Source organism: Impatiens glandulifera, chromosome 9, assembly GCF_907164915.1.
Source record: "Impatiens glandulifera chromosome 9, dImpGla2.1, whole genome shotgun sequence".
Classification (NCBI taxonomy): Eukaryota; Viridiplantae; Streptophyta; class Magnoliopsida; order Ericales; family Balsaminaceae; genus Impatiens; species Impatiens glandulifera.
The window spans coordinates 18,453,755-18,478,789 of NC_061870.1; the positions used below are offsets into that span (position 1 = coordinate 18,453,755).

The 25,035-nt window shown below is 30.1% G+C and overlaps 1 pseudogene; it reads left to right on the forward strand.

Moving 5' to 3' along the window:
• Window positions 1–28: 28 nt before the first annotated feature.
• Window positions 29–13,884, forward strand: LOC124915931 (annotated as a pseudogene).
• Window positions 13,885–25,035: the final 11,151 nt, after the last annotated feature.

The window sequence follows — 25,035 nt, forward strand, 5'->3', positions numbered from 1 at the left end:
TGGACTGGTTGGCTTGATACAGCTTTGAATGTCCTCTACATCTCTGCGGCATGCTGCGTCCAACTGGGGATCCCTCTCTCTGATGTGGACCTTTTCTGCGCAGGCGACGACAAACTCTCATGTTTTAGGAGGAGCGGCGGGAAAGAAAAGGTTGGAAGCACTGCGGGTCTGCCCAACCGAGGAAGACTTATTTGTTCATTCCCCGCCCTACCATGTGACTACAAGGCAAGCTTGTTTCGACTTCAAGTGCGATATCTCTTTGGGCACCTCTAGAAAGGTGAGTACTCCCACCTGTGTGACTTCCCCTTCAAGGTTGTTCACAATACATGGCCCTTCGAACTCCACCCATATGACCTCAAGGAGTACCGATTCGCTTGGAAACTCAACTTCCTTTCCTGTTACTGGCTATACCTAATGGACTGCCAATTAGAACCCATGACTGTGACATTTATTAGTTATTTGAATAAGTTGGATGAATTTAGTTTAATTAGTCTTTTTATTTTATTCATAAAGTTTAGCCAGTTAGTTGCTAATTATTTGTTTTTAGTTATTTCTTTTAAAAGTTGTGTAGATTTTTATATCATTTTGATTATATACTTGGTATTGAGCAAAAATAGAAGTGTGAATAGAGAAATTCAGAAAACAAGTATCAATCTATGAGTTTGAGTGAAACACAATAAATGAATTGTGTATCAAACGATAAATGAATTGTGTATGTGTATCAAGTGATCAACAGACCAACGTTTGAGCAGATTCTTGATAGAAGTACCTCAAAAATTGTTTGAAACTCATTGAAGAGCAAATTCGCAATCCATTTTGAATTCTTTGCGCAGGGATTTCGAGATTTTAGAAATGAAGAAATTGGAGTTGATAAATGAGTATTTTGCTCGGGTTACTATTATGGCTAACAAAATGTGAAGTAATGAATAAGTAAGGAGAGATTGCACGGTGATTGAAAAGATAATGCAGACGCTTCACAGAAACATTAACGCATGTTGTGGTGGACACTGAAGAGGCTAGAGATACTAAAATATGATCATTGATGAACTTCAGAGAGATTAACGCATGGTGTGGTGGTCACTGAAGAGGCTAGAGATACTAAAATACGATCATTGATGAACTTCAGAGAGATTAACGCATGTTGTGGTGGTCACTGAAGAGGCTAGAGATACTAAAATATGATCATTGATGAACTTCAGAGCTCTCTTGTCGTATCGGAGCAAAAGTTCAAGAAATTAGAGAAGGAAGAAGGTCAAGTCTTTAAGGTCACTAGTGAAGGTTTCGAGAGGAAGGGGAAGAAATACATGCAAGGAAGAGAAATATTAAAGGCATGGGAAAATTAGATATGTAATTTAGTTTTTTTTTTTGGGGGGGGGGGGGGGGGGAAACGACTTAGTGCCATTTCATTAAAAAAACTCAAAAGAGGGAAAAAAAATACTAAAGTTTAAGATCAGATCTAGACAATTTCTAGATTTGACAATGAAACAATAATTAAATACATAAAATAACAATAATCAATTAGCGCTTACAACGTTTTTACTTTTATTCTACTTGTGACATTCTCAAACGAAATATATCCCATATCTGGCAGAACTTTCTATTCTCTTCATTTCTTTCGATTGCTCTCCAGGATTGAATGAGTGCATTTCTATCTGAAGTTATATCTCTCCAAATATTTTCAGCGGTTCTACTTTTTCCAATGTGAGTTCTTGAATTTCTTTCTTTCCAGATATTGTAGATTACTGCTCCAAAGTAGCATTTCAACATACTTACATAAAAGGATCTTCCTTTTGCTTTATTCTTCATCCACTCTTGGTTTTCTTCCCATATTTTTGGAAAGTTGATGATGTTCATGTTTGCAGCATACATCCTACAGATTTGTATTATAAAAGAGCATTCCCCAAATAAATGGTTTATGCTTTCCTAAACTCCCGAACATGGGACACATTTGATATCAAAAATGTTTATATATTTTCGAATTCTGTCTTTTGTTGTCAACCTTTTTCCTGTATACCAGCCAGAGAATAAATTGGTGACAAAGAATAATCTTTGGAGACCATACCACATTATGCCAATCTACCTCCTGTCCTCTTGTTCTAACCAATTTCCATGCCTTTCCTGTAATAAACTTCTCATTGTTTTCTGTTTTCCAGCATATTTCATCATTATTTTCATTGAGTTGCTTCTACCTTATTAGGTTTAGGATTCTATCACCTTCTGTAATAAGCCTCAAAAGTGAATCAAATCTACCTTCATAGACGTCTCTAAATGAGTACTTGATATATTCTCTTCTAACTCTGTTTCCTTGCATTTCTTCTTTGAATATAATGGGAATATTATCCAGCCAAGGATCATGCCAGAATAGTACCCCACTTCCATTTCCAATTGAGGTTTTCACCATTTGAAAGACATTTTTTCTTGTTTTTATGATTTTCTTCAATGACCATGTCATTCTTTCGTTGATGCTTAGTGTCCAGATACTCTTCTCTTCTTTCATAAATCTTGTATGCACTCATTTGACCCATAGGGAGTCCGCTTTTTACTTCAACTCCCATAAGCTCTTGATGGTGAGGGCTTTGTTCCATTCAACACAACTTTTTATTCCTAGTCCTCCTTCTTTTATGGGAGTGCAAACATCCTCCCATTTGACTTTTTTTTCTCCTATGTCTTGTGTTCTCCATATGTAGTCTCTCATTATTCTATAGAGTTCAGCCATTACTTTCTTTGGGATGACTATTTGTTGTGCCCAGTAACCAATAATTTCAAAGATGACTCTTTTAACGAGCTCGATTCTACCTACATAAGACAGTTTTTTCGTAGCCCAACCCAAGACAGAATTTCTAACATTTTCTACCAGTTGTCTAAAGTGATTGTATCAGAGTTGTTTTGATGACAGGGGTACTCCAAGGTATTTCACTGGTAATTCACCTTCCTTGATTCCCATAATATTGAAAATGTTTTCTTTCCTTTCTTCATTAACCCCTGCATAGAAAGCCTGACTTTTGTCCTCATTGATGTATAAACCTATAATACTCGAAAAGATTGTTAGAGCTTCTTTGATTATACTAACAGATTCAACATCCGCATAAGACACAAAAAATAGATCATCTGCAAAACATATATGGGTTATTGCTTCTTCTTTGTAGTACGGGTGAAATTTGAAATGATGACTTCTCAAAAGCATTTTTAAAATACAGTCAAGAATTTTCATTATTAAGACGAATAGGTAAGGAGATAAAGGGTCTCCTTGACTTACTCCCCTTTCACCCTTGAAAAAGCCTCCATGAATACCATTCACGCTCATAACAAAGTGAGGAGTGGAAACACATTGCATAATCCAATCAATGAAAATAATTGGAAAACCTGCAGCAAGGAGGAATTCGTGGATTGATCCCATCTAATCGAGTCAAAAGCTTTTTTGATGTCAATTTTGAAAGCCACGTGTGGTGATATGTTTTTTTGCCATATCCATTCAATAAGCTCTGCATGAGTATGATGTTATGGGAAATAGAGCGTTTAAGAATAAATGTTGATTGCCCTAATCCTACAAGTTTATCAATAACTGTTTTCAAACGTTGCGAAATAATTTTTGAAATAATTTTGTAAATAACATTGCAGCATGAAATAGGATGAAAGTCCTGAATTTTTTCCGGAATTGAATTCTTAGGAATCAAATTCAACACTATGACGTTCCATTGCTTCAACATTTTCCTATTTTGGAAGAATTCCAAAACCCCTTCGCTTATATCTTTACCCAATATTTCTCAGTTTTTTTTGAAGAAGTTCGCGTTGAAACCATCTGGCCCTGGGCTTTTATCTCCTTTCATCGAAAACACAGCTTTTCTGACTTCTTCCATATTGACTCTTGTAATCAATTGATTACCACTTTCTTCACTGATTTTCTTTTGCACAATCTGTTGAAGCAATCTTCGACTGTCCTCTATTATTGTGCTCGTTTCTGTTCCAATCAGCTCTTTGTAGAAACTTATTGCTTCCTTATGAACTGCCTTTTGTCCCTGTAAAACATCTTCATTTGAGTTTGTGAGCCTTAGGACCTGATTTCTGAAATTTCTTGATGAACATTTTTTATAGAAGAAAGAAGTATTATTGTCTCCTAATGAAAGCCAATTTTCTCTAGATTTTTGCTTAGCAAAACTTTCCTCTTTAGAATAAGTAATTTAGTGTTTTAATGGTCACAAACTTGGACATTTTGCTTCGAAATGTTTAAATTGAAAAGAAAATGCTTAATATGCTGAACTAGATGAAAAAGACATTCTCTTTATGGCCACTATTGTGACTCGGAAAAATAAGATTGAAAGTGGGTGATACATTGACTATGGATGTTCACATGTTTAGAAATCCATAATGGTTCTTACAATTTGATTCGAGTTTCACACCCTCAATAAAACTAGGGAATGACATAAGGTTTGTTGTTAAAGGAAAATGAAGTGTTCAATTTGGAGTTGGGAGAATCAATCAAATCATCTCTTAAGTGTATTATGTTCCTAAGTTAAAAATAAGTTTTGGGTGGTAACAAACTTTCTGTAAGTTATTTTAGAAATTTTGGTTGCAAAACTTATATTTATGTACAAGATCAAAAAGAGTCAAAATAGATGATAAGAGATCCACATGTGTTTTCTTAGAGTTATCAATGAATCAAAGGCAGGATCCTATTTAAAGAAAATGAAAGGTGGGATTGGAGCAATCATAAAAAAAATGTATAACTATATTATAATTTGAAAGAAAATCATGATGATAAATTTAGTATTGAAATATATGGTAGTGAAGAATATCAGAATGTTGAGGAAGAATCATTTAGTTTAATTACACGAATATTAGTTGAAGAAGAAACATCAAGTAGTCCAACTCTTTTTGTTACCTGTATAGGGAAGAAATCAGAGAGAGCTCCAGCATGGCTAGAAGACTATGCTATTGGTTTTGGGTTTATATGATGAAGATGTTATTAATTTGACCTTATATGCCACATTAGATCCAACAATTTTTAAAAATCTGCTAAAAATAAATAATGACTTGAAATAATGAAATATTGAATTTAAGCAATTGAGAAGAATGATATGTCTAAGTATGCAAAACAAATTGGAGTTAAATTAGTAATTAAAACTAAACTTTAATGAGTTTGGTAATATATAAAATTACAAGGCAAAACTGGTTGTCAAGGGTTATTATCAGAAACAAGAGATATACTATACCAAAGTGTTTGCACATGTTGTACGATGGGACACAATAAGACTTGCAATAGTAATGACAACTCAAAAGGGTTGGAATATATACATATTTAATGTCAAGAGAGCATTTTAAATGAAAAAATAGATCAATAAATATTGATGGAACAACTTAAAGGATTTGAGAAAAAATGAGAAGACATAAGGCTTAAAAACTTGAAAATGTCGTGTTGGCTTAAAACAAGTTCCGAGAACCTGATACAGCCGAATTGACTCCTGTTTTATACCAGGAGGATTCGTAAGGTATTCTTCGAAACCTACTTTTGTTTATAAAATTAGGATTTTAAGAAAATATTTGGATTGTTAATTATATGTTAATGATCTCATTATCACTCGAAATGATACCGAGAATCAAATTTATACATTTAAAGAGTATCATCCCTAAACCCTAAACCCACCAACAAAATTACTGTTATCGCCACAAACGCACATTAAAATCACATCATAGTCGCACGCAGCGGAAAGTATTCAACTTTTTCACCCCAAGTGTTGCTTGCTTCGCGCAACAAAACAATCTGCCAATTGCACAACCGTCTATAAAGTGTGAAGATAAGAGAAACACACAATTACGGGTGAACCCAACATTGAAATTTATATTCACTCACAAATACAAATTACAAAGTGCTATAATCTCTCAATGCTTACACACAAAAGACTCTCACTCGTGGAGAATATTTTTCTACCCAAAAATCTAACAAAATGTTTTGTGTATCTCATGGGATATATATAGCCAAATAAACAAGTGCCTAGGAAAATAACCAACTAATGGAGTGGGAAAACCGCCTAGAAATTGCTACTGGACGTGGGTCACGACGTTGCCCACAACTTTAGACCATTTTGCCACATCTTCCCATCATGCCAACATTTCTGGTCTTCCCGCCATCATGCCGACATTTCCGGTCTTCCCACCATCATGCCGACATTTCTGATCTTCGCCCCATCATGCTGAAATTTCCGGTCCTCGCCCCATCATGCCGACATTTCCGATCTTTGCTTCATCATGCTGACATATCCGTGTTAGAATCTTTAATCTAAATTTTTATTCTTTAATTCTATAATCTTTAATACTCTATGTCAATAAATTGAGATAAACATAAGTTGCGGAAACGTACCTGAATCTGGAATGAAAAACGGTTCATTAAGTCGTTATTCGTTATTCTCTTCTTCTTGATCTTCTCCTGATCTTGGATCTTCTTGTTCTGAATCTGAACCTGGATCGGAATGTGGATCTTCTTGTTCTGGATTTGGATCTGGATCGGAATGTCTGATGTGAGTGGGGTTTAAGTCTTCCAACCCTATATCGATAGCCTTCTTGAGTGTTCTTGAGAGATGAACTGAAACCTTTTGTCTGATGAGAGAAACAAAACGGGTAGGCTCTATATGGGTTGGGGACTTAGCCTTAATATACCCATTTATTATTCGGCCCATCAACGAAATAATAAATGGTATTTCTACTTCTACACAAATAATCTCCACATTTATTATAAATGTTTAAATAAGCCCCATAATCTTTATACTTTAATAAATCACTTCTTTAAGTGGGCTTTAATCTTTATTATGATAACAGTAATTATTAAATAATATATGTACCCAAATATTGGAAATAATTCCAACAATCTCCCACTTGGGTCATATAATATTTCCTTAAATTGTATATTATAATCTTAAGAGCTCAGAATATTGTTATCCTTTCCAAATACATCTATATCAATCTCGTCCATCAATTATATCAATATAGGATTAAAATGATTTTTGTTACATTAGTTCGTAACTAAACCCTCAATAGTCACATATGTCAATACAATCAAATGACATAGATTAAACATGGGTGTATAGTGTGGATTAAAATGTAGTGTGATCTTTAACATGTCTAATACCAACTGGTCCTCCATTATTTATTATAGAGATCATTCTGAATAACTTTATAATCTTGATTTCTTTAAAAACTAAATCTTTAATTTCTTTAGAAACTGATTCTTTAATGTGCACATAAATTCCAAATTATATCTATACAAGCATCATAATACAAACTCGCACTAAATCTGTATATCATCTAAATATGCAATATCCATATGAACAATATATTCATGAAAGATCTCAGATAGAAAATATGTAGAGAATTGATCCGTAATTTTAGAGTTTGTCCAAATATGCTCAATAGATAAGTAAACATTCTGAATTCTTTATTTTCCAAATAGTTCGACTTAGTCAAACTCATATTACTCTTAAAGTAAAAGAACTGCAAATTATTGTCACGTAATATCTTTAGTGATCTTTCTATATCATTCATAATTTGCAACCCCATGATAAAATTTTGCAGTCAAATTCTTTAATTGGATGCCACAAAACACTTAATAAATTCTGCCATCATGTCGAAAGAATTCCAGTGTCTTCTTAACACTCTTACAATAATTAATTTTTTAAACTAATAATTAAACCAAAACTATGTGGCACGAATTTCCAACTGTTTTGGTATCCAACAAAATTCGAATCAAAATACCAAATGATCTCTATCCGATTCGATTTCACTATATAAGTATGTAATGTTTTGTTATTAAAATGTCACATTACTTGTTTAGTTGCTTTCTTAATGATCCAAACCAGGATCCTTTAAATATTTGTCCAACATCATAAATATACTTAATTTCTTGATTCATATAATCTTGAGTATACATTAGACTCTTATTTAAGGAGTCTTTTGTATTTATTTATTTTCAAGGCTAATCTTGAAGTACTTATGAGACTAAATTTGTCTTTAGATCTTTCAGAATATCCAATAATTAACATCTAGAAATTCTTTAGTCTAGTTTATTTTATTTAGACCCATAAGACCTGATCTTAATTGGACAACCCCAAAAGAATTCACTAGTTGTTTTAGTTGAATCTTTATTCCATATATAAGTTGTAATTCTTAATTCTTCCTTCCAAATGAAGCAATTACATGAAGATATTTCATAAATGTTTGTTTTTAAATAAAGAGTATCTAAAGTAGTTCTTTATTTCTTCATCCTTAATATGAATTGTGAATGCCCACACCGATGTTTTTTTCACCATTAATTAACTTTTGACAACTAACTCAACCGTACATCAACACATTTACTTTAGATAGTAATAATGAAGTTTACCATCAAATGTGTATGAATACTAAAGTTAAATTACTCTTAGAACAAAAAAAAATATATAATATGTATTCTTTTATTTACCACTTTCTTTAGTAATTTTCTTTTAGGTACAACATCTGCAATTCTTACAACTTCATTTTTTTATTATCTTTTAAGTTATTTGCTAAGTTAACATTATTTATGTTATTTTTGTTTCAATCTTTTATTTTTTTACACACAATATGATGTGAGTTCATATAGAGACTAAGTCTCATTTTAGGCAACTGCAATTCACATCAATTAACTTAAGTGTGAATAAGAAAATCCAAATTAGATGCATGAGAATACATTAGTGTAACTCTAACTTTAATGCATTTAATTTTGAAATAAAATAAAACATATGGTGTATTTCTTGTGAAATCTTTATTCTAATAATAACCTTAGCAATTTTAACCCTTTTAGATATAATTCTTAATTTTTTTTAACAAATTCTAGACACGCCTTAAATAAAATTTAATCACATAAAATGAACTTAAAATGTTGACAAGAAAAAATCCGTATAAGCAGAAGTGTTAACTTAATTAGATAACAAAACAAATGAACAACCATACTCACAAAATTTTAATAATCACATAAATTCAAAATAATGGTACGTCCCATCATAAGATATCAAACGCAACATTAATATTTAGTCTTTGGAAATTAAATAATAACTTGCAAACGGTACTCTTTTGTAGTAATCAAATATTAATAATAATTCCTGTCAAACAATTGGTTATCTTTGGATAGTCCAATTATTCACATGGCACACCGAATAATTGTTACATATTTATTACCACATTTGCATAATGTTATTCTGACCAATTATTTATTTTCTTTTGAAATAGTTATTTGAAATCGAATTTTTAACCCTTTCTTGTGATTCCTCGTATTGCCACATGTCGGATGACACGTGTGCTAAGCTACGGAGGGAGCTTCATGTGGGTTACAATAATTAATTTTAAAAAACTGTAAAGTACTAGCAAAATTTTTAAAAAATAATATTTTATTTTAAATTTTTGTTAATAATATTAATTATTAATATTCACGTATTTTTATTGATTGATTTTGTGCTATAAATTCTATTAAAGTAATAATAATTATGAAAGCTAGAAAATGAAGAGACAAATGGCGAGAATAAAAAGACAAATGGCGAATGTAAAATTATAACCCTAACCAGCACCTCTTCAAATTACTCGCGCAAATCCTCTCCGAAAAAAGCAAGAGGAAGAAGATTTTTCATTACTGCACTCCTCAGGATCATCTTTGACCCTCCTTTATTTTGACTCTCATTTCTTCTGATAAGGAATCATGTGCTAATATGGAGGTGAAGGTTGAGAGTCTATATGGAGGAGGTCAAAAATGATCCTGAGAAGCGCATTAATGAAGACATAAAGAAGAATAAACTATAAGTGGAGGAAGGAGGTGGAACATTTTTATAGTTTTTTTTGTTAAAACAAATATCTTCTTCTCTAAAATTACTATTTTTTAATGTTAAAGTTTGTAAGAATAAAATTGTTGCAAGATCATCGTCTTCTAATAAATAATCCAGTCAATATTCTTACCAAGTTGTGAGCTTTGTTCAAGTTATGTTAAATGGGTTAATCTGAAATTACTCTTTCCGTCTAGAAGCATGAGAATCTTGTAGAAAATATTGTGCAAGGATGTTGTTTTGTTGATTGATCGACAATTTAGATATTTATTCACAGGAAGATACCTAATTTCATCCAGAACTGGCTTGAGATATCTCAGTAAATTGTTAGATTCTAAAATCTCAACTTTATCTATTCATATTTCTTTCAATCTGGTATGTTTTTGAAACAAAAACTTTTACAAATGCAGATTAATTCAGGCTAGTGGTTTGGAGGGTTCAATCCCTAATGTAATCTCTTTGAAGCTCATCAATATCTAATCTTATTATACTTGCTTTTGTTCAATGATTTTCAGGAGAATAAGTGATATAAATGGAACTGAATCACTATTTCCACTCATTACTAATTTGAAAAACCTTGAAATACTGTAAGTTGAATATTGTATGACAATCTATTAGATGAATAAACTAATAGGTGGAGGAGGTGGAACATTTTTAACACAGTAAGATTCAATACTTCAACTATATGACAATCATTACATTGTTCTATTAAGGAATTTTGAATCCTTAATTGACTAATCGATGTTATCATTTGACTTTGTTGTCATTCTAGTGAAACTACTTCATGCTTGAGAATCTTTCCGTGTCCAATCGGTATGTTTTGCAAGCTCGAGGTAAATTTTGTTTTTTCAATCTTATGAACCGCAATGTTCTTTTGCTGTTCTCTTTCAGCTTTGAACTCCTTGTATATAAATTGTGTATGAAAGGGATACAGATCGAGGCGGGCCAGCAGATTTCTACAGAGGAAGTAACTGGGCGTTTAGTAGCACCGGGAATTTCATGGATGATGACCCACATGTCAATATTGTTTTAAGTTGAAAATACATCTAAGCTCTTGGAAAATAGTTCTGAGTTGAGCATGAATGCACGAATCACTCCATATCACTGACATATTATGGATTCTGTCTTATGAATGAGATTTACAGTGTAAAGTTTCACTTTGATGAAATTACATTTACCATATTCAACTATATAAGTTATGCCCAAAACAATATCTATGAGGCGAATGTGTTATGATATTACTTACCATAAGAAGGTTCATTCTATATTAGTCTGCAAGATTAGTAAGTCAGGCTTCCCATTTGTGCCTAACAAATTTCACCTTTTGGTAATGGTTTGTATTTGTCCTTGCTATTGTATGACGACTTAGGGGGCACTGGTTGTATTATTTACAAAAGAATTTTGAGCCTAAATTTTGGGCAGTGAATATTTGACAATGCTTACACAATGCTTATCAAGCTGAAAGTGATTATCTGACAATGCTTGATGCCATGCTTTGTTTGGAAGTACCACACAAATTGGAGTTGGCATAGATTTTTCAAACTTTCTTCCTATTTTCAATGATTTCATTTTTCAGGGGAGATTTTTAGATCGTTTTTAACTATATCTACCGTACTTTCAATCTCATTCTATTTAAAAGTATGTACATTAATATTTGTGTAACTGGTTACATTTATTTTTTGAACCAAGGAGAACTAGCATGACAGTCATAGCCTTCCGCTTACATTAAAAGCGCTAATAACATGTTACATTTTTGCATTTGCAGATATTTTATCCTTAGTTTCTTAGAAATGTTTCTTAAGTTTCCTTGCACAGATCTAAAGGATTTTTATTTGTTCTTGTTGAGGCAAATTGAAGCTGCTACAAACAGTTTTGATACTGCTAACAAGATTGGAGAAGGTGGTTTTGGTCCTGTTTACAAGTTTTTGAGAACAAAGTTTGCTACCCTAGTAAATAAAACAATTAAAACAGGTCATGATAACAATTTCTCCATATTAATCTTTTGTTCAACAAGGTATAAGATCTTTATTGGCTTAGCTCGTGGTCTGGCTTTTCTCCATGAATAATCAAGACTAAAGATTGTCCATAGAGACATCAAGGCTACAAATGTGTTGCTTGATAAGGATCTTAATCCCAAGATATTTGATTTTGGTCTGACCCAAACTTAATGAAGAGGAGAATACCCACCCCTAAGCAGTATTGTTGCGGGGACTTAGTTAGTTTTCTAATCAATAAAATTATTATACACCTAAATATAATAGGGTTTTTGAAAACACTTTAGTTTATGAGTCTACTTATATGTCTCCTGTCTCATTTCTACATCAACATCATGGAAAAAAGTTAGTGTTGTGCATGTCACCCTCCTAAAGATATGGAGACATTCCTTATAGTTGTAGGCTAATCTAAACTGAAGAACTTCTAATAATAAATCTACAGACCAGATTACTATATGGAAAGATGCTTGGCCTCAGGAACTTACCTCTTTCATGAGGACTCTAGTACGATTTTCATCCAAAATATCTGGATTAAGTGCATCTTCCCTAGGGATTAGTCTGTGTGCGCAAACTAGCTGTTTTGAACATTCTGGTATCACAAAATAATAATAATAAATCTTAATCTAGTTTCTAATAATTATCTAGTAACATATTTATCTTAAAATAATAATAATTACGCACGGGTTTAAAGGGACGTCAATACTGGCTCACCTGAGTATTGAGGTAAAGAGTGATGGCTGTGTCAATTACTAGAGATCATTTTCTTTAAATGTGTTTAGGACAAATCTTGTTTTAATTTATTTTCTATTAATTCTTGTTTTTTTTTCTGTAACCTGTATAAGTGAAATCAGGTAGAGACAAGGAGGATCTACCTATAAGGCTACTTGAGTTGTAATCCGGTTGACCCAAAGTATTTTGTATATAGCTAACATTATAAAGAGGTAAATAACGATGAGACATGTCGTCGTTATTGATCGTTTCCTGTCACTAAAGGACAACCGTCACAGTAAACTAGGTAGATTTTGTTTTTTCCTTCATTTTATTATCACTCGGGTATATTTTATGAAAAACTTTTAGTCCGAGTAGATTCCAAATCTTAGTTCCGCCCTTGTATATAGGAAATGCATTCATATATTTTTAGTTGGATGACTTGGCACCACACTAACTAACATGGAAGTCACATTTATTGTTGACGAATCTTTTTCAAATTGTTCATGCAAACCCTAATATATGTAACAGATCCTCAAAAGTTTATTTAAGATGAAGAATCTCAAGGCATACAATAATAATTTTAGATTATTTATGCAGCGGATACATGGAAGCTGAGTATGCAATGCATGGTTATTTAACAGACAAAGTAGATGTTTAAAGTTTCGAATTGTTGCTCAGGGGGATATGTAACACAGCTTATAGACCAGAGGAGGAATATTTCTACCTTCGATTATGTAAGTCAAATATGCGTTTCCCTTATTTTACTAAATAAGTTTGATGGATAATTCTGTTTTTTTCTCAATTAGGTACATGTTTTGAGAGAAAATGAAACTCTTGCAAATCTGGTAGATCGAAAGTTAGGACTAGATTTCAAGCCAGACGAGGCGATGGTGATGACCAATATAGCTCTGATTTGCACCAATGTCACGGCTACTGCCAGACCAACCATGTCTTCAGTTGTAAGCATGCTCGAGGATAGAATAATTCCTCAAGAGTTGCTAAAGGACTTGGACTCGATTGCCATAACTCGTAAACTGAAGATGTTGAACATGATGAATCAACAGCAACAAACGGATGTGGATACAGAGGAACTTACTGTTAAATATACAGATAGTGGAAGACTTCTTAACCATGGCTCCCAGATTGAGCTCTACCAAAATAATACTACATACAGAAATACATGTTAGAGATAATGGCTTTTCATTTCTTCTCTACGTTGAAGAAGACATATCCTAACAAGAATTCCATTCACTTTGTTGTAGGAGTCAGTTCTGAAAACAAGCTAATTGAGTGTGTATATGTAGAGTTTTTTCTTATTATTATTTTGAAACATCATTTTCTTTTTTATTCTTTGTGTTGAGTTAGATTATACACATTGATGGAAAACAACGAGTAGATGAATACATGAAACTTAGGTGGGTTCATTGTTGAGACATTTTATTAATATTTGTTCAAAGTTGATCATTTTTGGGGAAATCCAGTAAGAAAGTTGTACTTATTTCCCAAAGATTATAGTCATCTTTTGTTGTATGGATCACTTTGTTAAATTCTTGAAACTTACACCCACATCTTAAATAATTACATAATTATAAATTTAAAAGTGTGAATATTATTTAATAAAAAAGAAATAGATGTTTTTAATATAGCATGTTCATAATAGGTTATGCGTATACATACTTATCTATTATATATAATATTAAAAGTATTATATATAATATTAAAAGAAGATAAAAATATTAGTATATATTTTATATATAATATGAAGAGATAAAAAATGTTAATATATATATTATATATTATGAGAAAAAATGAATTTACAAGATTAATAATATATATAAAAAATCAATAAATATTTGCTATAAATAAGTTAATAATTTTTGTTATATTGCACCTAAATAATTTAAATATATATAATAATATTAAATAAAAAATAGGTCGAATTTATTTTTGTTGGTATCTATATCTTAAAATAAGTTAAATGTTAATTATTTGTTTTAATATATTTTTTTATATTAATTATTTTTAAGTTTGTACCTTTCATATTATTGAATGTAGGTGTTATACGGTGTTATACTTGAAGAACGGACTTAAAAAGATTAATATATTAAATGCTCAAACAATTTATATAATTTTGTATTTGATTTTGGAATTTAATATTTTAAAATTTTGATTAGTTAGGGTGGTTTGATGTTTTTTAGATTATCATATTTTGAAATTTTTAATAGATGGTTGATATTTACATTTTGAAATGTCATGTTTTAAATGTTGGATATTTATGAAAATTTGATATTTTTATTTTGAATATAAATTTTGGTTTGAGTTTAAACTCGAGTTTGAGTTTGAAAATTTAATTTTAGTTCAAAATTTTTGAGTCAATTCGAACTTGTAGATAAATAGTTAAGTCAAACTTGTAAAAAAATAATCCAGTCAAATTTAAGCTCTAATTTATAAACTCAATTCATTTACAATGCTAATCATATCAAATAAGGACATTTAGTTTTTTCTTCTCAATCTAAATATTTAAATAGAATCAGACTTACTAGGATATTGAGAGGCTCTAAAACTAATCTTCTTTCATATTTAACTTTCCAAACTAACATACTTTTTTTCATTCATTGCCAAACTAACCTACGTTACTATTTAAATTCAGTTTTCTTATTTATTTATTTTTTAATTTATTTATATTTAAATTTTTTATTTTATATATATATATTTAAATTAATCTTTTTTTATTAAAATATTTAATTTTTTTTTATAAATTAGATTATTTATATTTTGATGTATATATTTATATTATTATTTATATTTTGAATTATTATTTTTATAAATATTATAATTATAATTTTAATATATACATTTACATTTCAATTATTATAATAAATATTCACCTTACAATCCTCATAAATAATTAATAAATACTAATATATTTTAACCATAACCATATATAATAATTTATAAAAATAATTACAATTATTCTTCTATAAATTATTGACAATTTTACTCAAAATAATTTTTGACTGCGTTTCTTGGCCACACCTCTCACAAATTTAAATGTGATTATTCATGTATAACATTCTTGGCCACACCTCCCACAAATTATAATCTTTAGTGAGTTATCCATCTCAATTCGAATACACTGACTTTGACTTCGTTAGTTTTTCTCTTTCTCAAAATTTCACTAGGAATAAAATTATCATATTTCTCCCAATTGAAAACGTCCAATATTGATTTTCTTGAACATATCTAAAATCGTTAACACTATATTTTAGGTTATGTTTGTTAGTTGATAAATAGTTTTTTACTTATGTTTTTATTATTGTTTCTCAGATGCTTAATCTTGTTATTTTTCAATTTATTTGGTGACACTTTGAACGATCGTGCTTTTTTTATAATGTTTTTTTCAATATATTTAAACAATTCTCGTTTATATAATATTTTTTAAAATAAAAAGTTATATAAAATAATAATTAAAATTAAATATATATTAAAATATAAATAATCAAATTTATAAAAAATAATAATTTAAAATATTAATTTAAATATAAATAATCAAATTTATAAAAATAATAATTTAAATATTTTAATAAAAATAATAATTTAAATATATATATATATAATAATGATAAGTTTAAATATAAAAAATAATAAATAAATAAACTGAGTTTGAATAGTAGAGTAAGTTATTTTGGGAAGTTGAACTAGTTCCTCCGTTACTTTCATCCCAAATAAAACCATCCTAGAATAAAAATAAGATTATTGTCATTAATGATAACTAGCATGATTTCCGTGCGATTCAAACGGACAAATTTATAAAAAAAATCAAAATTTTTATATTAAAATAATTGAATCACACTATATAATATATTAACGGTTTCATATTATATTAACGGTTTCATATTGTGTATATATTCTTTCACATTTCTAATTTTTTTTTTTGTGAATTATCTAATCTCAAATTTATTATAATTTTTTTTATAAAAACTTTTTTTAAATACAACTAAAATAAAATAATACAAATATGGTCATTTATTCAAATATTTAGTTTTTTCCGTTCTATTAATTTAATTTTAAAAAAAATAACATGAATTATCACATTATCTTAAATTGGTGAAAATAATATTTGAGGAAAATATGTTTGTATTTTTTCTCTTGTGTACATAATTAATTCAGCTTCTATTATATTCTCTCAAAAATTTCGAAAACAGATTATTATACATTAAAAATCAAAATATTAATTAAAATATATGTGAAATATCTATTAAAAAATAATATTGAATCATCTTTCTTATGTAACACCATAAAACTCTTGTTTCAAAACTATATATATATATATATATATATATATATATATATATATATATATATATATATATATATATATATATATATATATATATATATATATATATATATATATAAATATATTTATACTTAAATATTATTATATATATAATTTTATTTTGGTGAAACAATAACTTATATTATTATTTTTATTAAAAAAAAATAATTCAATTTTATAATATTTTGTATAAAAATATATATATTTACAATAATATTATAAATTAAATTAATAAATATTTATCAATTATTTAAAACATATCAAAATATAGAGTTAAATATATTTTGTATTATTTATATATATATATATATAATCTATTTATTATATTTTTGTATTATATATATATAAAATAATTAAAATATTAATATTATTCATTAAAATACAATTTTATTTATAGTTTTATTACAAAATATCTTATTAGGTTTTGTTATAAAAAAAATTAATAATAAAAAAAATCTAAATCATTGGAGAAAGAGAATTATCGGGTTCCTCTTGATTTCAAATTCTCGTCTTCTTTTGCTTCCCATTTTTCTTCAAATCAATATCTAATATTTTCCTCTAGGTCTCTCTTACGTCGTCGTCACCCTCCTTCGTCGCGTCGTCGTTGCCCACCTCCTCTTCTCGTGCTATTTATACCTAAGGAGAAATGAGAGTCAATTTAAAAAAGACCTAGACCTAAGGAGATACGAATTTGATGAGAAATTCATATAAAATGTGTAAAAATAAAAAAATTAATTATTTTCTTTTCTAAATCTACGGAGACAGAGAATACTCGTCTTCCTCTTGATTTCGAATCGTCGTCTTCATTCGCTTCCCATTTTTTTTTTTCAAATCAAGATCAAATATTTTCCTCTATGTCTCTCTTACGTCATCGTCGCCCTCCTCCGTTGCATCATCGTCGGCCTTCTTCGTCACATCGGCGTCGCCCTCCTCCTCTTCTCGTGCTACATATACCTAAACAGAAAGGAGTGTCGATTTAAGAAAGACCTAAACTTAAGAAGAAAGGAGAGACAAATGTAACGCGAGAATTTGATTAGAAAATCATAGAAAATGTGTAAAAATAAAAAATTAATTGATTTTAAATTAAAAAAATACTTTTCAGAATCCACGGAGGTAGAGAATCATCGACTTCCTTTTAATTTCGAATACTCGTATTCATTCGCTTCCCATTTTTTCTTCAAATCAAGATCGAATATTTTCCTCTAGTCTTTCTTTTGTTGTCGACACCCACCTCATATTCTCGTGTTAACTATACCTAAGGAGAAATGGGAGTTGATTGAAGAAAGACATAAACCTAAGGAGAAAAGAGAGAAAATTGTACGCGTGAGAATTTGATGAGAAATTCATATAAAATGTGTAAAAATTTGGTAGATATCACCCTAAATTTTTAGTTTTAAACATCATTATATATATTATCTCCGTTTACGTAGAGACTCACTCATATTCACTACGTAGGGACTCACACATGCCATTTTATCCTTACTTTTGGCCTTCCCCATCAATCACAAATTCACCCACTCATACCCACTACGTAGGGAATCACACATGCCATCCACATCGACCACAAATTCACCCACTCATACCCACATGCACAATCATTTATAAATTCGCATAAATTGAGACTCGAACTCTTGTCTCTAATGTAAAATGTGAACACTTTAACCATTAGACCACTTGTGTTTTTTTGAATTTAATTTAAAATTTTATGTATGTATAAATATTTAATCATTGTTAATTAATAATAGATAAAATATATAATGAATAAAAGAAAATTAATTAATTATATAAATAATACATATGTGAACACTTTAACCATTAGACCACTTGTATTTTTTGAATTGAATTTAAAATTTTATGTATGTATAAATATGTAATCCTTGTTAATTAATAATAAATAAAATATATAATGAATAAAATAAAATTAATTAATTAATTATATAAATAATAAATATGCATAGAAGGATAATAGGAAGAAAAAAAATATATTTATATAAAATTAATGATAAAATATATTATATATAGATTTTAGGAGAGAAACTTAATATTAATTTTTAAATAAATTAAAATATTTATAATTTTTATTTTATTAAAAAATTATAAAAATGATGTCTAAGAAAATATGAAATATATATATAAATGAGAAAAAAGAAAATAAAAAATAAATTAATTATTAGTGTTATAAAACGGAAATTAATTAGGAAAGATATATTATGAATATGAGAGAGAAAGGAATATAAAAGTAAAATTTGTAATTTTATTTTAAGTTTAATAAATCATTATATATATATATATTAAATATTAAATATAAGTTTATATAAAATTAATGAAGAAAAATAATATATATAATTAGGAAAGAAAAATTAGTAAAATAAAATAAAAATTAATTAGAAAAGAAAAATTAATAATTATAGTATGAGAGATAAATTAGTAATTATTAATAGATAATTATGATAAGAGAAAGAAACGGTTATAAAACATAATGGTGAGAGCGTGAATATCAACATACATTTTATTTCTTAAGCATCGTTCTCTATTAATAATTTATAAAAAAAATATATATATATTACACTAAATTTTAGTTAAAAATCTGTAATGGGCTGCTCGGGAAATTTGATGAAATGGCCCTCATAAGTGGCTTAATTCCAAAAAAGGCCTGCGCCTACTAATGTTTGCAAAATGAGCCTTTTTGCCTTGCGAAATGTCCATTTTACCCCTGTAATTGCACTTACTCGAATTACACTTGCGCGTAATACACTTACGCGAATTATACTTACGCGTATTACATTTACGCGAATTACACTTACGCGTATTACACTTACGCGAATTACACTTACGCGTAATATGTAATATGCGTACATTGAAAGACACATATTACATATACGCGCATTATGTAATATGCGTCTTTCATACTATATAAAGCGCCTAATTTTGATCCTCATTTTAAATCTCCAATTTTTAGGGTTCCGACTCTCTCTAAAACCCTATCCCCTTCGATCCCGCTGCTCCTCTAAGGTAAGACATTCTCGTCTCAATGCATTCTTATGTATTTTAGGGTTTTGAATATTATCCAAGTGCTATTATGTTGGATGAGGATTTAAGATTTTAAGTAAATCTTACAAGTTTATCTATATTAATGACAATCAACAACACATGGGTTTGTACTTCATTGATCTATGGAAGTAGAAGTTAAACATTTCGACGGATATGGAAATTGAAGAGGAGAATCCGACGGAGCTTAACACTCTCAACATCGGCAGAGGATTCGCTAGCGTAGGCAGATTGATGGATGGAGTAGGCAGAAAGTCAGATTGGACGATGAACCATGAATTCAATGCTCATTTATATTAAAAACATGCTCTTTCATTTTGTCTTCCATTGATGATGAATCTATTCCTATTTTGATCTTCTAGAAGGTGCATCCATATATTTTCTGCCAAATTTTCCTTTTGCTGCAATTAAGTAAATAACTTAACATATGAATTAATTACTATGGTACACATTTTCCATTTCCTGGTTTTTGAAATAAACATAATTTTCAATTTGTTTGAACATTATTTTCCATTATTGCAGGAGATTCTTGATGGAATTGAGTTTGCTAGGGGTGACTCCAAATCAACCTGGGGTTCTGCGTGCAACAATGGGGCACCCATAACCTTTTGACTTGAAATATGTTGCTATTCGGAATGAAGACTTTGTTACTATTCAATGATATTTTTTTATTGAAAAAGATCCATATTTTATGAATAGTAATAAAATATATTAGTATTAAATGATCTGCGAATGTGAAACCATCAAATGGCAAAATTCTGAAATGAAATGCATAATCTATTTGAAATTGCGAAAACCTATGTTGTTTCAGGGAATTACCTCCAGTTCTATTCTGCCATAAAACACGCCTATCCAGACATCCAGATAATCACAATCTGTGACGGTTCTTCTCAACCATTGGATCATCCAGATGATTTTTATGATTTTCATGTAAGATAAGTAATTTTGTATAGATTATAATTTGAACTGAATATTCTTACAATCTTCCTTCATGTTATTAGATTTTTTTGTTAATAGATTGATTTTCTCAACAAATTTATAACAATGCAGATGATGTCTTCTCTAAGACTTATAAGTTTGATCAAACATCACGAAATGGCCCAAAGGTACGCGCTAAATCTTGTCTTATATTTACTTAATTCCATAAATATATATTAACAAAAAGATAACTGTTGCAAAAACATTTAGATGGTTCTGAGACCGATTATATTATTTTAGGCTTTCGTTAGTGAATACGCTGTGACAGGAAAAGATGTTGGTCAAGGAAGCCTTCTAGCAGCATTAGCTGAAGCTGGATTCCTTATTGGTGTAGAAAAGAATAGTTTTTTATATAATTCTAAAAAAAGATCATTAAAAGCTTGCCTACAGATGATAATACTTGGTTATATGTAAATATAGTTTTTTCCACTAATATGCAAAAAATGAACAAGGAGACAATTATATATCTTCTTTGCTTTTTCGGATTTTTAACCTTTCTTTGCTCGCCTTTGATACTTGAATGCAATGATGTTGTGTCAATGGTCAGTTATGCACCTCTGTTTGTTAACTCCAATGATAAAAGGTGCATATGTTTTATTTGACTCTTGTCTACTATAATACTATTACACTAATGATGGTGTTTATATCAAAGTGATACTCTATTTTTTTATATGATCCCAATGAAAAGTCAACATATTTTGTGAAGGTGGTACATAATGGAACACATAATCTGGAACATTAGATTTAAGGAGGATTTCACCCATATATAAGTTCGTTGCAATGTGCAGTTGGCTCCAATCCAGAGTGTGTTTGATCACATAGACACGAAAATAGATGTAACGATCTCCCCGCATTCTATTACATGTTTAGACTTGTCAATTGATCAGTTTAACCATCTGCATACAATATCAGACAATGCCACTGCAGTCAATGCTTTCAACATGAGAAAGACTCAATCTATCTTACTCGAAATACAGTAATAAAATTGTGGGGGATGTATAACTATGATCACTACAAAGTAGTTAATTAATTATATATATGTTTGACTTCTTTATTATTGATTGTGCCTCTTGGACTGCACTGCACAGATGCATGTTTATTTTATTCTATGGTTGTTGTTTATGTTTGAATGTGAGAAAAATATCTCATACTAATTTAAGGGTCAAAATTAATCTGGTTTTTTTAGTACTTCCACTTAAAAGGCAAAAAATATGTAGAAATGATCTCAAACCAGTCATTTTGGAAAATGTAAAGGCAAACAAGAAAATAGAATTAAGCCACAAGCTTAAAAAAAAGATATCACTGTCATAGTAACATTTTAAACAAAAGATCACAAACCAGATGACCATTATCTCACATTATGATTGTCTAATGTAACATTTTTAACAATGTTATTATTACAAATATCATATGACAGAAATTATTTGGTCGGTCGGTGTCTTATGAGTTCACACAGCTAATAAGTAACTTCATAAAGTCTTAGCCTGGTGGCCAGTTCATTTGACGTCCCCCAAGGAGATGGACATGAAGGTGTTGATTTACATTCTGCTAGTCCATCATTAATCACAACTCTAAAGCCATCTTCAAGGCCTTCCTGCTTGGCAACAATTTTGGCAGTGCACATTAGTCGGCCAAGAATCTCACAGTGCCTCTCCTCAGCCTAACAATAATATTAAGCAGCTATCTATTAGTTTTTCGTAGACTTCTGTTATTATGCAGCTTTCCATCTAGAAGGGTTAAAGTTTCGAACAAATTCCTTTTTTCTTATATAAAAATACAATTTTTTAGCTTGTCCAAGTTATATGCCCATTTATTCTTCTGAATTTCTTTGGGAGTGAATGAAGCAACTAGGTTCAAAAGAAAATATAGTCAACCAAACCAATCCTTGGATTTGTACTGAAAAATGAGAATTCCCCATCAAATAATTGGTTTAGTTTAGTTATGTTGTCATAGGACCACAAATGGAAAGTTCTCAGGGTCATGTGGGCTAGCCTAAAAGACCCCAAAAAACTAACAAAATAGTTAGTTCAGTAAATTTATGAATTTTTTAACCAAAATAGTTAGTACCTGAAGCAAAAATGACTTCATCACATTAACATCATAGACGTTCTCAGCAATCAGCCCCTCGATAAAAAGCCACGCCAAGGCTTTGGAACCTTTCTTGTTCTGCTGTGTTACATATCTGCAGGGATTGATTACTATACTAAGAATATTGAGAAATTAAATATATAACAACTTGTGTAATGAAAATTGGAAGTAGAAGTGAGACATTTAATCCATCACCAAAGTGACATTTCCATGTTCAACTTATTAAAGAATGAAAAATGAATATAAATTATCATCTAGCCATTATATCAAGTATATAGGACCATATTGGCATATTCAACATAAATATTTTGTTCATTGCAAATCATTAGGTGTTTGAATCCCGTTGTTAAACCCTAAAGAAAATGGCACAAAATTTAACCTCATTATCCTTTTGTGACCACCAAATACATTTTTTTAATGTGTTTAAGGATCTTGAAAAATAAGAATCTAGTGTTGACATTACATACCAATTAAATAATCCAATCAAAATCTAATAGTGAAAAAGTTGACCTGCAAAGTGAAGGCTCTGTCTTCAAACTTTAAATTGCTGAACTTCTTTACTAAGGAAATAAGCTTCAATGGTAGCCTTATACTGATTGCTAAACTTACGATTCACATACTTACAGAGTCGAAGCAATAAATAAAACACTAGACAAATAAATACATCAAAGAACTTCAACAAAAGAAATCATTATCAGAATGTAGGGTACCACATGATTCTTATTGATTCATCAATGACGTCTTCCCGACCTACCAGCAGAAGATGAAAGATATATCCGTGTCAGCAAATCAAAACCTTGAACCTTAATATACAAACGAAATCAAAAGTTGAAATTCTACAGAAGGGCATGTTTAGACCAAATTCAGAAAATAATGTTTCAGATATACGAGCATTCGAATAGCAACATATTTCAAGTCAAAAGGTTATGGGTGCCCCATTATTGCACGCATAGAGCCCCAGGTTGATTTTGAGTCACCCCTAGAAAACTCAATTCCATCAAGAATCTCCTGCAATAATGGAAAATAATGTTCAAACAAATTAAAAATTATATTTATTTCAAAAAACCAGGAAATGGAAAATGTGTACCATATGAATTAATCCATATGTTAAGTTATTTACTTAATTGCAGCAAAAGGAAAATTTGGCAGAAAATATATGGATGCACCTTCTAGAAGATCAAAATAGGAATAGGTTCATCATCAATGGAAGATGGAAGACAAAATGAAAGAGCATTTTTTTAATATAAATGAGCATTGGATTCATGGTTCATCGTCCAATCTGACTTTCTGCCTACTCCATCCATCAATCTGCCTACGCTAGCGAATCCTCTAAATCTATACACCTATAAGTAGACTAGGGGAACTTACTACTCCAGCTAAGGGAAAGGAAGAGAGAACGTAGTCACACGAGTTGTATACGAAAGAGAGGAATGGAATAGCTCTTCAAGGCTTTACTGCGAAAGAAGCCGCGAGGTTGGTTGTTCTAGTTAAGCTCCGTCGGATTCTCCTCTTCATTTCCATATCCGTCGAAATTTTTAACTTCTACTTCCATAGATCAATGAAGTACAAACCCATGTGTTGTTGATTGTCATTTACATAGATAAACTTGTAAGATTTACTTAAAACCCTAAATCCTCATCCAACATAATAGCACTTGGATAATATTCAAAATCCTAGCATAAGAAGGCATTGAGACGAGAATGTCTTACCTTAATTAGCGGAGCAGTGGGATCGAAGGGGATAGGGTTTGAGAGAGAGTCGGAACCCTAAAAATTGGAGATTTAAAATGAGGGTCAAAATTATGCGCTTTATATAGTATGAAAGACGCATATTATATAATGCGCGTATATGTAATATGCGTCTTTGAATGTACGCATATTACATATTACGCGTAAGTGTAATTCGCGTAAGTGTAATTCGCGTAAGTGTAATACGCGTAAGTATAATTCGCGTAAGTGTATTACGCGTAAGTGTAATTCGAGTAAGTGCAATTACATGGGTAAAATGGACATTTCGCAGGGCAAAAAGGCCCATTTTGCAAACATTAGCAGACGCGGGCCTT